The sequence below is a fragment of the Microtus oregoni genome, unplaced genomic scaffold, assembly GCF_018167655.1.
Source record: "Microtus oregoni isolate MIOR12 unplaced genomic scaffold, Mior012 000129F_ref0000347, whole genome shotgun sequence".
In the NCBI taxonomy this organism is placed as follows: Eukaryota; Metazoa; Chordata; class Mammalia; order Rodentia; family Cricetidae; genus Microtus; species Microtus oregoni.
The window spans coordinates 1,191,684-1,206,484 of NW_024544772.1; positions in this window are offsets into that span (position 1 = coordinate 1,191,684).

Here is a 14,801-nt window from a genome sequence, read left to right on the forward strand (position 1 = left end):
CGCGCACCATGGTGCTATCATGTCGTGGGCACGGAGCCTGGGCGCCGTTTGCTGTTCCACGTCAAACTTGAGAGAACTTGTGCGCATGCGCACAAGCTCCCCCCTCCAGCGCGGGGAGTCTTTCGATCTGGCCATCCGATCTGGCGAATCATTATTTAGCATGTTTATCGCTCCATTCTGGCCTGAGCCATTTGGTTGATGACACGTCAGGGCTTTGTCTGGCACCGTATATATTCTTCTGCTTCCACGGGGACGGGGTCTTCTTGCCTCTTTCAAACCTCAAGTGTAAGTGCTCCAATAAAGGGCGTTCTGAGAAGGATCCTGTTGCAGTCGTCTCTTCTGCTGGCAGGAGTGGCGTGCTGCAAGTGGTGCTGAACCCCGGGACTTCCATCACGGCATCAGGCAGAGAACCCTGCAGAAGCAGGAGGATTCAGAACTTAGACGCTTGGAGCGGCGGCGCCGGTGAGTTCTCCGTGAGTATTACTTCTGACGTGCTGGGTGGAGGAGTGAATCCGCTCTGGGGAGCCCCTGTCATTCGGGGTATGGTTGTCTTGGTGCTGACCCATTGCCTTTTTTCCACGTTTTCATAGAGCCGGTCAAGAGTGTATTTCCTGGGACCGGCAGTAAGTGAAACTGAAAGTAAGCCCGGTGTAGATAGGTAGGCATTTCAACTCGTGCATAAGGTGTGCAGATAACGTACAGCATGGGAAATGTAGCGTCTGGACCCGCTGGCATGGCGCCTTTCTCACGCCCTATCCAAAGGCTGCTTAGGGACCGAGATCTAAAAATCTCCGAGGGTACCATAAGAAAGTTTTTGGAGGATGTGGATCGAGTAGCACCATGGTTTGGAGGTTCGGGGGACATCAATCTCCCCTGCTGGAACAAGCTAGGTAGGGCCCTCGAGACAGCAAAGGTGGAGGGTAAGCTTCGGCCGGGAAGTCATCCATTATGGAAATTGGTACGAGCCTGTTTGCGGGATGGGAAATGCATCGAGGCAGTAAAAGAAGGCCGAAGAGCGCTTTCAGACTACCAGGTTAGCATGTCGGAGCTAGATACCAAGGAAGAAAAGACAGGAGAACACAAAAAACATAGGCCTAAGGAGGGCGACAAAAGCTCTCCGAAAAGGGAGGGCGAAAAGGACCCCCGAGGGACAGGAAGAGGTAGAAAGTTCTGGATCCACCGGGAACAGGAAGTGGTAGGAAGTTCTGGACACCCAAGGACAGGAAGTGGTAGAAATTTCTGGATCCCCAAGGACAGGAAGTTGTAGAATGTTCTGGATCACCGAGGACAGGATGTTGTAGAAAGTTCTGGATCCCTGGGAACAGGAAATTGTAGAAAGTTCCAGATCCCCGGGAACAGGAAGTTGTAGAAAGTTCTAAAACCCCGAGGACAGGAAGTTCTGGGTCCCTGGGACCAGGAAGTTGTAGAAAGTTCTAGAATCCCCGGTAACAGGATGTTGTAGAATGTTCTGGACCCCCAAGGACAGGAAGGTATAGAAAGTTCTAGGTCGCCGTGAACAGGAAGGTTCAGAAAGTTCTGGACCCTTGAGGACAGGAAGTTTTCGATAGTTATAGACCCCTGCGGACAGGAAGTTGTAGAAAGTTCCGAACCCCCGAGGACAGAAAGTTGTAGAAAGTTCTGGATCCCCGAGGACAGGAAGTTGTAGAAAGTTCTGGATCACCGGGAAAAGGAAGTTGTAGAAAGTTCTGGACCCCTGAGGACAGGAAGTTGTAGAAAGTTCTGGACCCCCGGGGACAGGAAGTTGTAGAAAATTCTGAACCCCCAGAGGACAGGAAGTTGTAGAAAGTTCTGGATCCCCAAGGACAGGAAGCTGCAGAAATTCTGGACCCCCGAGGACAGGAAGTGGTAGAAAATTCTGGACCTCCGAGGACAGGAAGTTGTAGAAAATTCTAGAACCCCGACGACAGGAAGTTATAGAAAGTTCTGGAACCCCCGAGGACAGGAAGTGGGAGAAAGTTCTGGATCCGCGAGGACAGGAAGTTGTAGAAAGATGCGGAACCCCGGGAACAGGAAGTTGTAGAAAGTTCTGGATCCCTGGGAACAGGAAGTTGTAGAAAGTTCCGGATCCCCAGGAACAGGAAGTTGTAGAAAGTTCCGGATCCTCGTGAACAGGACGCTGTAGAAAGTTCTGGAACCCCGAGGACAGAAAGTTCTGGATCCCCGGGAAGAGGTAGTTGTAGAAAGTTCTAGATCTTCCGGGAACAGGTAGTTGTGGAAAGTTCTAGATCTCCCTGGAACAGGAAGTTGTAGAAAGTTCTAGAACCCCAAGGACAGGAAGCTGTTGAATGGTCTGGACCCCCGAGGACAGGAAGAGGTAGAAAATTCTGGATCCCCCGGGAGCAGGAAGTTGTAGGAAGTTCTGGACCCCCAAGGACAGGAAGCTGTAGAAATTTCTAGATCCCCAAGGACAGGAAGTTTTAGAATGTTCTGGACCCCCGAGGACAGGAAGTTGTAGAAATTTCTGGATCTCCGAGGACAGGAAGTTGTAGAAAGTTCTGGATCCCTGGGAACAGGAAGTTGTAGAAAGTTCCAGATCCCCGGGAACAGGAAGTTGTAGAAAGTTCTAAAACCCTGAGGACAGGACGTTCTGGATCCCTGGGACCAGGAAGTTGTAGAAAGTTCTAGAACCCCCGTGAATAGGAAGTTGTAGAATGTTCTGGAACCCCAAGGACAGGAAGCTGTAGAAAGTTCTAGATCGCCGTGAACAGGAAGTTGCAGAAAGTTCTGGACCCCTGAGGACAGGAAGTTGTAGAAAGTTTCAGACCCCCGAGGACAGGAAGTTGTAGAAAGTTCTAGATCCCCTGGGTACAGGAAATTGTAGAGAGTTCTAGAACCCTGAGGACAGGAAGTTGTAGAAAGTTGTAGAGCCCCGGGAACAGGAAGTTGTAGAAAGTTCTAGAAACCTGAGGAAAGGAAGTTGTAGAAAGTTCTGTACCCTCGAGGACAGGTAGATGTAGAAATTTCTAGAACCCTGGGAAAAGGAAGTTGTAGAAAGTTCTAGAACCCTGAGGACAAGAAGTTGTAGAAAGTTCTGTACCCCCGAGGACAGGATGTTGTAGAAAGTTCTGGATCCCCGGGAAAAGGAAGTTGTAGAAAGTTCTATACAACCGGGGACAGGAAGTGGTAGAAAGTTCGAGACCCCCGAGGACAGGAAATTTTAGAAAGATCTGGACCCCCGGGGACAGGAAATTGTAGAAAGTTCTGGACCCCCGAGGACAGGAAAAGGTAGAAATTTCTGGATCCCCTGGGAACAGGAAGTTGTAGAAAGTTCGGGACCCCCAAGGCCAGGAAGTGTTAGAAATTTCTGGATCCCCTAGGACAGGAAGTTGTAGAAAGTTCTGGATCCCCGAGGAAAGGAAGTTGTAGAAAGTTCCAAATCCCTGGGACAGGAAGTTGTAGCAAGTTCTAGAACCCCGAGGACAGGAAGTTCTGGATCCCTGGGACCAGGAAGTTGTAGAAAGTTCTAGAACCCCTAGGAATAGGAAGTAGTAGACAGTTCTGGACCCCCAAGGACAGGAAGTTCTAGAAAGTTCTGGATCCCCCGGGAACAGGAAGTTGCAGAATGTTCTGGACCCCCAAGGACAGGAAGCTGTAGAAAGTTCTAGATCGCCTGGAACACGAAGTTGTAGAAAGTTCTGGACCCACGAGGACAGGAAGTTTTAGAAAGTTATGGACCCCCGAGGACAGGAAGTGGTAGAAAGTTCCAGACACCAGAACCCAGGAAGTTGTAGAAACTTCTGGATCCACGAGGACAGGAAGTTGTAGAAAGTTCCGGAACCCCGGGAACAGGAAGTTGTAGAAAGTTCTGGATCCCTGGGAACAGGAAGGTTCAGAAAGTTCTGGACCCTTGAGGACAGGAAGTTTTCGATAGTTATAGACCCCTGCAGACAGGAAGTTGTAGAAAGTTCCGAACCCCCGAGGACAGAAAGTTGTAGAAAGTTCTGGATCCCCGAGGACAGGAAGTTGTAGAAAGTTCTGGATCACCGGGAAAAGGAAGTTGTAGAAAGTTCTGGACCCCTGAGGACAGGAAGTTGTAGAAAGTTCTGGATCCGCGGGGACAGGAAGTTGTAGAAAATTCTGAACCCCCAGAGGACAGGAAGTTGTAGAAAGTTCTGGATCCCCAAGGACAGGAAGCTGTAGAAATTCTGGACCCCCGAGGACAGGAAGTGGTAGAAAATTCTGGACCTCCGAGGACAGGAAGTTGTAGAAAATTCTAGAACCCCGACGACAGGAAGTTATAGAAAGTTCTGGAACCCCTGAGGACAGGAAGTGGGAGAAAGTTCTGGATCCCTGGGAACAGGAAGTTGTAGAAAGTTCCGGATCCCCAGGAACAGGAAGTTGTAGAAAGTTCCGGATCCTCGTGAACAGGACGTTGTAGAAAGTTCTGGAACCCCGAGGACAGAAAGTTCTGGATCCCCGGGAAGAGGTAGTTGTAGAAAGTTCTAGATCTTCCGGGAACAGGTAGTTGTGGAATGTTCTAGATCTCCCTGGAACAGGAAGTTGTAGAAAGTTCTAGAACCCCAAGGACAGGAAGCTGTTGAATGGTCTGGACCCCCGAGGACAGGAAGAGGTAGAAAATTCTGGATCCCCCGGGAGCAGGAAGTTGTAGGAAGTTCTGGACCCCCAAGGACAGGAAGTTGTAGAAATTTCTAGATCCCCAAGGACAGGAAGTTTTAGAATGTTCTGGACCCCCGAGGACAGGAAGTTGTAGAAAGTTCTGGATCTCCGAGGACAGGAAGTTGTAGAAAGTTCCGGATCCCTGGGAACAGGAAGTTGTAGAAAGTTCCAGATCCCCGGGAACAGGAAGTTGTAGAAAGTTCTAAAACCCTGAGGACAGGACGTTCTGGATCCCTGGGACCAGGAAGTTGTAGAAAGTTCTAGAACCCCCGTGAATAGGAAGTTGTAGAATGTTCTGGAACCCCAAGGACAGGAAGCTGTAGAAAGTTCAAGATCGCCGTGAACAGGAAGTTGCAGAAAGTTCTGGACCCCTGAGGACAGGAAGTTGTAGAAAGTTTCAGACCCCCGAGGACAGGAAGTTGTAGAAATTTCTAGATCCCCAAGGACAGGAAGTTTTAGAATGTTCTGGACCCCCGAGGACAGGAAGTTGTAGGAAGTTCTGGACCCCCAAGGACAGGAAGTTGTAGAAATTTCTAGATCCCCAAGGACAGGAAGTTTTAGAATGTTCTGGACCCCCGAGGACAGGAAGTTGTAGAAAGTTTCGGATCCCCGGGAAGAGGAAGTTGTAGAAAGTTCCAAATCCCCGGGACAGGAAGTTGTAGCAAGTTCTAGAACCCCGAGGACAGGAAGTTCTGGATCCCTGGGACCAGGAAGTTGTAGAAAGTTCTAGAACCCCTAGGAATAGGAAGCTGTAGAAAGTTCTAGATCGCCGGGAACAGGAAGTTGTAGAAAGTTCTGGACCCACGAGGACAGGAAGTTTTAGAAAGTTATGGAACCCCGAGGACAGGAAGTGGTAGAAAGTTCCAGACACCAGAACCCAGGAAGTTGTAGAAACTTCTGGATCCACGAGGACAGGAAGTTGTAGAAAGTTCCGGAACCCCGGGAACAGGAAGTTGTAGAAAGTTCTGGATCCCTGGGAACAGGAAGGTTCAGAAAGTTCTGGACCCTTGAGGACAGGAAGTTTTCGATAGTTATAGACCCCTGCGGACAGGAAGTTGTAGAAAGTTCCGAACCCACGAGGACAGAAAGTTGTAGAAAGTTCTGGATCCCCGAGGACAGGAAGTTGTAGAAAGTTCTGGATCACCGGGAAAAGGAAGTTGTAGAAAGTTCTGGACCCCTGAGGACAGGAAGTTGTAGAAAGTTCTGGACCCCCGGGGACAGGACGTTGTAGAAAATTCTGAACCCCCAGAGGACAGGAAGTTGTAGAAAGTTCTGGATCCCCAAGGACAGGAAGCTGTAGAAATTCTGGACCCCCGAGGACAGGAAGTGGTAGAAAATTCTGGACCTCCGAGGACAGGAAGTTGTAGAAAATTCTAGAACCCCGACGACAGGAAGTTATAGAAAATTCTGGAACCCCCGAGGACAGGAAGTGGGAGAAAGTTCTGGATCCGCGAGGACAGGAAGTTGTAGAAAGATGTGGAACCCCGGGAACAGGAAGTTGTAGAAAGTTCTGGATCCCTGGGAACAGGAAGTTGTAGAAAGTTCCGGATCCCCAGGAACAGGAAGTTGTAGAAAGTTCCTGATCCTCGTGAACAGGACGTTGTAGAAAGTTCTGGAACCCCGAGGACAGAAAGTTCTGGATCCCCGGGAAGAGGTAGTTGTAGAAAGTTCTAGATCTTCCGGGAACAGGTAGTTGTGGAATGTTCTAGATCTCCCTGGAACAGGAAGTTGTAGAAAGTTCTAGAACCCCAAGGACAGGAAGCTGTTGAATGGTCTGGACCCCCGAGGACAGGAAGAGGTAGAAAATTCTGGATCCCCCGGGAGCAGGAAGTTGTAGGAAGTTCTGGACCCCCAAGGACAGGAAGTTGTAGAAATTTCTAGATCCCCAAGGACAGGAAGTTTTAGAATGTTCTGGACCCCCGAGGACAGGAAGTTGTAGAAATTTCTGGATCTCCGAGGACAGGAAGTTGTAGAAAGTTCCGGATCCCTGGGAACAGGAAGTTGTAGAAAGTTCCAGATCCCCGGGAACAGGAAGTTGTAGAAAGTTCTAAAACCCTGAGGACAGGACGTTCTGGATCCCTGGGACCAGGAAGTTGTAGAAAGTTCTAGAACCCCCGTGAATAGGAAGTTGTAGAATGTTCTGGAACCCCAAGGACAGGAAGCTGTAGAAAGTTCTAGATCGCCGTGAACAGGAAGTTGCAGAAAGTTCTGGACCCCTGAGGACAGGAAGTTGTAGAAAGTTTCAGACCCCCGAGGACAGGAAGTTGTAGAAAGTTCTAGATCCCCTGGGTACAGGAAGTTGTAGAGAGTTCTAGAACCCTGAGGACAGGAAGTTGTAGAAAGTTGTAGAGCCACGGGAACAGGAAGTTGTAGAAAGTTCTAGAAACCTGAGGAAAGGAAGTTGTAGAAAGTTCTGTACCCTCGAGGACAGGTAGATGTAGAAATTTCTAGAACCCTGGGAAAAGGAAGTTGTAGAAAGTTCTAGAACCCTGAGGACAAGAAGTTGTAGAAAGTTCTGTACCCCCGAGGACAGGATGTTGTAGAAAGTTCTGGATCCCCGGGAAAAGGAAGTTGTAGAAAGTTCTATACAACCGGGGACAGGAAGTGGTAGAAAGTTCGAGACCCCCGAGGACAGGAAATTTTAGAAAGATCTGGAACCCCGGGGACAGGAAATTGTAGAAAGTTCTGGACCCCCGAGGACAGGAAAAGGTAGAAATTTCTGGATCCCCTGGGAACAGGAAGTTGTAGAAAGTTCGGGACCCCCAAGGCCAGGAAGTGTTAGAAATTTCTGGATCCCCTAGGACAGGAAGTTGTAGAAAGTTCTGGATCCCCGAGGAAAGGAAGTTGTAGAAAGTTTCGGATCCCCGGGAAGAGGAAGTTGTAGAAAGTTCTGGAACCCCGAGGACAGGAAGTTCTGGATCCCTGGGACCAGGAAGTTGTAGAAAGTTCTAGAACCCCTAGGAATAGGAAGTAGTAGACAGTTCTGGACCCCCAAGGACAGGAAGTTCTAGAAAGTTCTGGATCCCCCGGGAACAGGAAGTTGCAGAATGTTCTGGACCCCCAAGGACAGGAAGCTGTAGAAAGTTCTAGATCGCCGGGAACAGGAAGTTGTAGAAAGTTCCGGAACCCCGGGAACAGGAAGTTGTAGAAAGTTCTGGATCCCTGGGAACAGGAGGTTGTAGAAAGTTCTGGACCCCCGAGGACAGGCAGTTATAGAATGTTCTGGACCAGTGAGGACAGGAAGTGGTAGAAAGTTCTGGACCCACGAGGACAGGAAGTTTTAGAGAGTTCTGGACCCATGAGGACAGGAAGTAGTAGAAAGTTCTAGAACCCCGAGGACAGGAAGCTGTAGAAAGTTCTGGACACCCGGGGACAGGAAGTTTTAGAAAGTTCTGAATCCCAAGAGGACAGGAAGTTGTAGAATGTTCTGGATCCCCGAGGACAGGAAGTTGTAGAAAGTTCTGGACCCCTGAGGACAGGAAGTGTTAGAAAGTTCGGGACCTCCGAGGACAGGAAGTTGTAGAAAGTTCTAGAACCCCGAGGACAGGAAGTTGTAGAAAGATCCGGAACCCCAGGAACAGGAAGTTGTTGAAAGTACTGGATCCCCGGGAACAGGAAGTTGTAGAAAGTTCCGGATCCCCTGGAACAGGAAGTTGTAGAAAATTCCAGATCCCCGGGAACAGGAAGTTGTAGAAAGTTCTAGAACCCTGAGGACAGGAAGTTGTAGAAAGTTCTGCACCCTCGAGGACAGGATGTTGTAGAATGTTCTGGATCCCTGGGAAAGGAAGTTGTAGAAAGTTCTAGACCCCCGGGGACAGGAAGTTGCAGAAAGTTCTAGACCCCCGAGGACAGGAAATTTTAGAAAGATCTGGACCCCCGGGGACAGGAAATTGTAGAAAGTTCTTGACTCCTGAGGACAGGAAGAGGTAGAAATTTCTGGATCCCCCGGGAAAAGGAAGTTTTATAAAGTTCTGAACCCCAAAGGACAGGAAGTGGTAGAAATTTCTGGATCCCCGAGGACAGGAAGTTGTAGAAAGTTCTGGACCCCTGAGGACAGGAAGTTGTAGAAAGTCCTGGATCCCCGAGGACAGGAAGTTGTAGAAAGTTCCGAATTCCCGAGAACAGGAAGTTGTAGAAAGTTCCAAATCCCCGGGAACAGGAAGTTGTAGAAAGTTGTAGATCCCCGAGGACAGGAAGTTCTTGATCCCTGGGACCAGGAAGTTGTAGAAAGTTCTAGAACCCCTGGGAACAGGAAGTAGTAGAATGTTCTGGACCCCCGAGGACAGGAAGTTGTAGAAAGTTCTGGATCCCCCGGGATCAGGAAGTTGTAGAATGTTCTGGACCCCCAAGGACAGGAAGCTGTAGAAAGTTCTAGATCGCCGGGAACAGGAAGTTGTAGAAAGTTCTGGATCCCCTAGGACAGGAAGCTGTAGAAATTCTGGACCCCCGTGGACAGGAAGTGGTAGAAAATTCTGGACCTCCGAGGACAGGAAGTTGTAGAAAATTCTAGAACCCCGACGACAGGAAGTTATAGAAAGTTCTGGAACCCCCGAGGACAGGAAGTGGGAGAAAGTTCTGGATCCGCGAGGACAGGAAGTTGTAGAAAGATGTGGAACCCCGGGAACAGGAAGTTGTAGAAAGTTCTGGATCCCTGGGAACAGGAAGTTGTAGAAAGTTCCGGATCCCCAGGAACAGGAAGTTGTAGAAAGTTCCGGATCCTCGTGAACAGGACGTTGTAGAAAGTTCTGGAACCCCGAGGACAGAAAGTTCTGGATCCCCGGGAAGAGGTAGTTGTAGAAAGTTCTAGATCTTCCGGGAACAGGTAGTTGTGGAATGTTCTAGATCTCCCTGGAACAGGAAGTTGTAGAAAGTTCTAGAACCCCAAGGACAGGAAGCTGTTGAATGGTCTGGACCCCCGAGGACAGGAAGAGGTAGAAAATTCTGGATCCCCCGGGAGCAGGAAGTTGTAGGAAGTTCTGGACCCCCAAGGACAGGAAGTTGTAGAAATTTCTAGATCCCCAAGGACAGGAAGTTTTAGAATGTTCTGGACCCCCGAGGACAGGAAGTTGTAGAAAGTTCTGGATCTCCGAGGACAGGAAGTTGTAGAAAGTTCCGGATCCCTGGGAACAGGAAGTTGTAGAAAGTTCCAGATCCCCGGGACCAGGAAGTTGTAGAAAGTTCTAAAACCCTGAGGACAGGACGTTCTGGATCCCTGGGACCAGGAAGTTGTAGAAAGTTCTAGAACCCCCGTGAATAGGAAGTTGTAGAATGTTCTGGAACCCCAAGGACAGGAAGCTGTAGAAAGTTCTAGATCGCCGTGAACAGGAAGTTGCAGAAAGTTCTGGACCCCTGAGGACAGGAAGTTGTAGAAAGTTTCAGACCCCCGAGGACAGGAAGTTGTAGAAAGTTCTAGATCCCCTGGGTACAGGAAGTTGTAGAGAGTTCTAGAACCCTGAGGACACCAAGTTGTAGAAAGTTGTAGAGCCACAGGAACAGGAAGTTGTAGAAAGTTCTAGAAACCTGAGGAAAGGAAGTTGTAGAAAGTTCTGGACCCCCGAGGACAGGAAAAGGTAGAAATTTCTGGATCCCCCGGGAACAGGAAGTTGTAGAAAGTTCGGGACCCCCAAGGCCAGGAAGTGTTAGAAATTTCTGGATCCCCTAGGACAGGAAGTTGTAGAAAGTTCTGGATCCCCGAGGAAAGGAAGTTGTAGAAAGTTTCGGATCCCCGGGAAGAGGAAGTTGTAGAAAGTTCCAAATCCCCGGGACAGGAAGTTGTAGCAAGTTCTAGAACCCCGAGGACAGGAAGTTCTGGATCCCTGGGACCAGGAAGTTCTAGAAAGTTCTGGATCCCCCGGGAACAGGAAGTTGCAGAATGTTCTGGACCCCCAAGGACAGGAAGATGTAGAATGTTCTAGATCGCCAGGAAAAGGAAGTTGTAGAAAGTTCTGGACCCACGAGGACAGGAAGTTTTAGAAAGTTATGGACCCCCGAGGACAGGAAGTGGTAGAAAGTTCCAGACACCAGAACCCAGGAAGTTGTAGAAACTTCTGGATCCACGAGGACAGGAAGTTGTAGAAAGTTCCGGAAACCCGGGAACAGGAAGTTGTAGAAAGTTCTGGATCCCTGGGAACAGGAGGTTGTAGAAAGTTCTGGACCCCCGAGGACAGGAAGTTATAGAATGTTCTGGACCAGTGAGGACAGGAAGTGGTAGAAAGTTCTGGACCCACGAGGACAGGAAGTTTTAGAGAGTTCTGGACCCATGAGGACAGGAAGTATTAGAAAGTTCTAGAACCCCGAGGACAGGAAGCTGTAGAAAGTTCTGGACACCCGGGGACAGGAAGTTTTAGAAATTCTGAATCTCAAGAGGACAGGAAGGTGTAGAATGTTCTGGATCCCCGAGGACAGGAAGTTGTAGAAAGTTCTGGACCCCTGAGTACAGGAAGTGTTAGAAAGTTCGGGACCTCCGAGGACAGGAAGTTGTAGAAATTTCTAGAACCCCGAGGACAGGAAGTTGTAGAAAGATCCGGAACCCCAGGAACAGGAAGTTGTTGAAAGTTCTGGATCCCCGGGAACAGGAAGTTGTAGAAAGTTCCGGATCCCCTGGAACAGGAAGTTGTAGAAAATTCCAGATCCCCGGTAACAGGAAGTTGTAGAAAGTTATAAAACCCCGAGGAGAGGAAGTTCTGGATCCCCGGGAACAGGAAGTTGTAGAATGTTCTGGACCCCCATGGATAGGAAGCTCTAGAAAGTTCTAGATTGCCATGAACATGAAGTTGCAGAAAGTTCTGGACCCCTGAGGACAGGACGTTTTCAAAAGTTATGGACCCCTGAGGACAGGAAGTTGTAGAAAGTTCCGGACCCCCGAGGACAGGAAGTTGTAGAAAGTTCTGGATCCCCCGGGATCAGGAAGTTGTAGAATGTTCTGGACCCCCAAGGACAGGAAGCTGTAGAAAGTTCTGGATCCCTGAGGACAGGAATTTGTAGAAAGTTCTGGATCCCCAGGAAAAGGAAGTTTTAGAAAGCTCTGGACCCCCGAGGACAGGAAGTTGTAGAAAGTTCTGGACCCCTGGGAAAAGGAAGTTTTAGAAAGTTCTACAACCCCCGGAGACAGGAAGTTGTAGAAAGTTCTGTATCCCAGGGGACAGGAAATTGTAGAAAGTTCTAGAACCCTGAGGACAGGAAGTTGTAGAAAGTTGTAGAGCCCCGGGAACAGGAAGTTGTAGAAAGTTCTAGAACCCTGAGGACAGGAAGTTGTAGAAAGTTCTGCACCCTTGAGGACAGGATGTTGTAGAATGTTCTGGATCCCTGGGAAAGGAAGTTGTAGAAAGTTCTGGATCCCCAAGGACAGGAAGTTGTAGAAAGTTCCGAATTCCCGAGAACATTAAGTTGTAGAAAGTTCCAAATAACCGGGAACAGGAAGTTGTAGAATGTTGTAGATCCCCGAGGACAGGAAGTTCTGGATCCCTCGGACCAGGAAGTTGTAGAAAGTTCTAGAACCCCTGGGAACAGGATGTAGTAGAAAGTTCTGGACCCCCGAGGACAGGAAGTTGTAGAAAGTTCTGGATCCCCCGGGATCAGGAAGTTGTAGAATGGTCTGGACCCCCGAGGACAGGAAGCTGTAGAAAGTTCTAGATCGCCAGGAACAGGAAGTGGTAGAATGTTCAGGACCCCCGACGACAGGAAGTTTTAGAAAGTTATGAACCCCTGAGGACAGGAAGTTGTAGAAAGTTCTGGATCCCCGAGGACAGGAAGTTTTAGAAAGTTCCGCAACCCCGGGAATAGGAAGTTGCAGAAAATTCTGGATCCCCGGGAACAGGAAGTTGTAGGAAGCTCCGTATCCCCAGGAACAGGACGTTGTAGAAAATTCCGGATCCTCAGGAACAGGAAGTTTTAGAAAGTTCTAGAACCCCGAGGACAGAAAGTTCTGGATCCCCGGGAACAGGAAGTTGTAGAAAGTTCTAGAACCCCAAGACAGGAAGCTGTAGAAAGTTCTGGATCCTTCGAGGACAGGAAGTTGTAGAAAGTTCTAGTCCCCCGAGGACAGGAAGTTGTAGAAAGTTCTATACCACCGGGGAAAGGAAGTTGTAGAAAGTTCTGGACCCCCAAGGACAGGAAGTTGTAGAAAGTTCTGGACCCCTGAGTACAGGACATTTTCAAAAATTATGGATCCCTGAGGACAGGAAGTTGTAGAAAGTTCCGGACCCCCGAGGACAGAAAGTTGTAGAAAGTTCTGGATCCCTGAGGACAGGAAGTTGTAGAAAGTTCTTGATCCCCAGGAAAAGGAAGTTTTAGAAAGCTCTGGACCCCCGAGGACAGGAAGTTGTAGAAAGTTCTGGACCCCTGGGAAAAGGAAGTTGTAGAAAGTTCTACAACCCCCGGAGACAGGAAGTTGTAGAAAGTTCTGTATCCCCGGGGACAGAAAGTTGTAGAAAGTTGTAGAACCCTGAGGACAGGAAGTTGTAGAAGGTTGGAGAGCCCCGGGAACAGGAAGTTGTAGAAAGTTCTAGAACCCTTAGGACAGGAAGTTGCAGAAAGTTCTGCACCCTCGAGGACAGGATGTTGTAGAATGTTCTGGATCCCTGGGAAAGGAAGTTGTAGAAAGTTCTAGACCCCCGGGGACAGGAAGTTGCAGAAAGTTCTAGACCGCCGAGGACAGGAAATTTTAGAAAGATCTGGACCCCCGGGGATAGGAAATTGTCGAAAGTTCTTGACCCCTGAGGACAGGAAGAGGTAGAAATTTCTGGATCCCCCGGGAACAGGAAGTTTTAGAAAGTTATGAACCCCAAAGGACAGGATGTTGTAGAATGTTCTGGATCCCTGGGAAAGGAAGTTGTAGAAAGTTCTGAATTCCCGAGAACAGGAAGTTGTAGAAAGTTCCAAATCCCCGGGAACAGGAAGTTGTAGAAAGTTGTAGATCCCCGAGGACAGGAAGTTCTGGATCCCTGGGACCAGGAAGTTGTAGAAAGTTCTAGAACCCCTGGGAACAGGAAGTAGTAGAAAATTCTGGACCCCCGAGGACAGGAAGTTGTTGAAAGTTCTGGATCCCCCGGGATCAGGAAGTTGTAGAATGTTCTGGACCCCCAAGGACAGGAAGCTGTAGAAAGTTCTAGATCGCCGGGAACAGGAAGTTGTAGAAAGTTCAGGACCCCCGACGACAGGAAGTTTTAGAAAGTTATGAACCCCGGAGGACAGGAAGTTGTAGAAAGTTCTGGATCCCCGAGGACAGGAAGTTTTAGAAAGTTCCGGAACCCCGGGAATAGGAAGTTGCAGAAAATTCTGGATCCCCGGGAACAGGAAATTGTAGGAAGCTCCGTATCCCCAGGAACAGGAAGTTGTAGAAAATTCCGGATCCTCAGGAACATGAAGTTTTAGAAAGTTCTAGAACCACGAGGACAGAAAGTTCTGGATCCCCGGGAACAGGAAGTTGTAGAAAGTTCTAGAACCACAAGGACAGGAAGATGTAGAAATTTCTGGATCCTTCGAGGACAGGAAGTTGTAGAAAGTTCTAGTCCCCCGAGGACAGGAAGTTGTAGAAAGTTCTAGACCACCGGGGAAAAGAAGTTGTAGAAAGTTCTGGACCCCCAAGGACAGGAAGTTGTAGAAAGTTCTGGACCCCCGAGGACAGGATGTTGTAGAAAGTTCTGAATCCGCGAGGACAGGAAGTTGTTGAAAGTTCTACAACCCCCCGGGACAGGGAGTTGTAGAATGTTCTGGACCACCGGGGACAGGAAGTTGTAGCAAGTTCTGGACCCCCGAGGACAGGAAGTTGTAGAAAGTTCTGGAAGCCCGAGGACAGGAAGTTGTAGAAAGTTCTGGAACACCGGGAACAGGGAGTTGTAGAATGTTCTGGATTTCCCGAGGACAGGAAGTTGTAGAAAGTTCCAGATCCCCGGGAAAAGGGTTTTGTAGAAAGTTCTGGATCCTCCGAGGACAGGAAGTTATAGAATGTTCTGGACCAGTGAGGACAGGAAGTGGTAGAAAGTTCTGGACCCACGAGGACAGGAAGTTTTAGAGAGTACTGGACCCATGAGGACAGGACGTAGTAGAAAATTCTAGATCCCCGAGGACAGGAAGTTGTAGAAAGTTCTGGACACCCTGGGACAGGAAGTTGTAGAAAGTTCTGAATCCCAAGAGGACAGGAAGTTGTAGAATGATCTGGATCC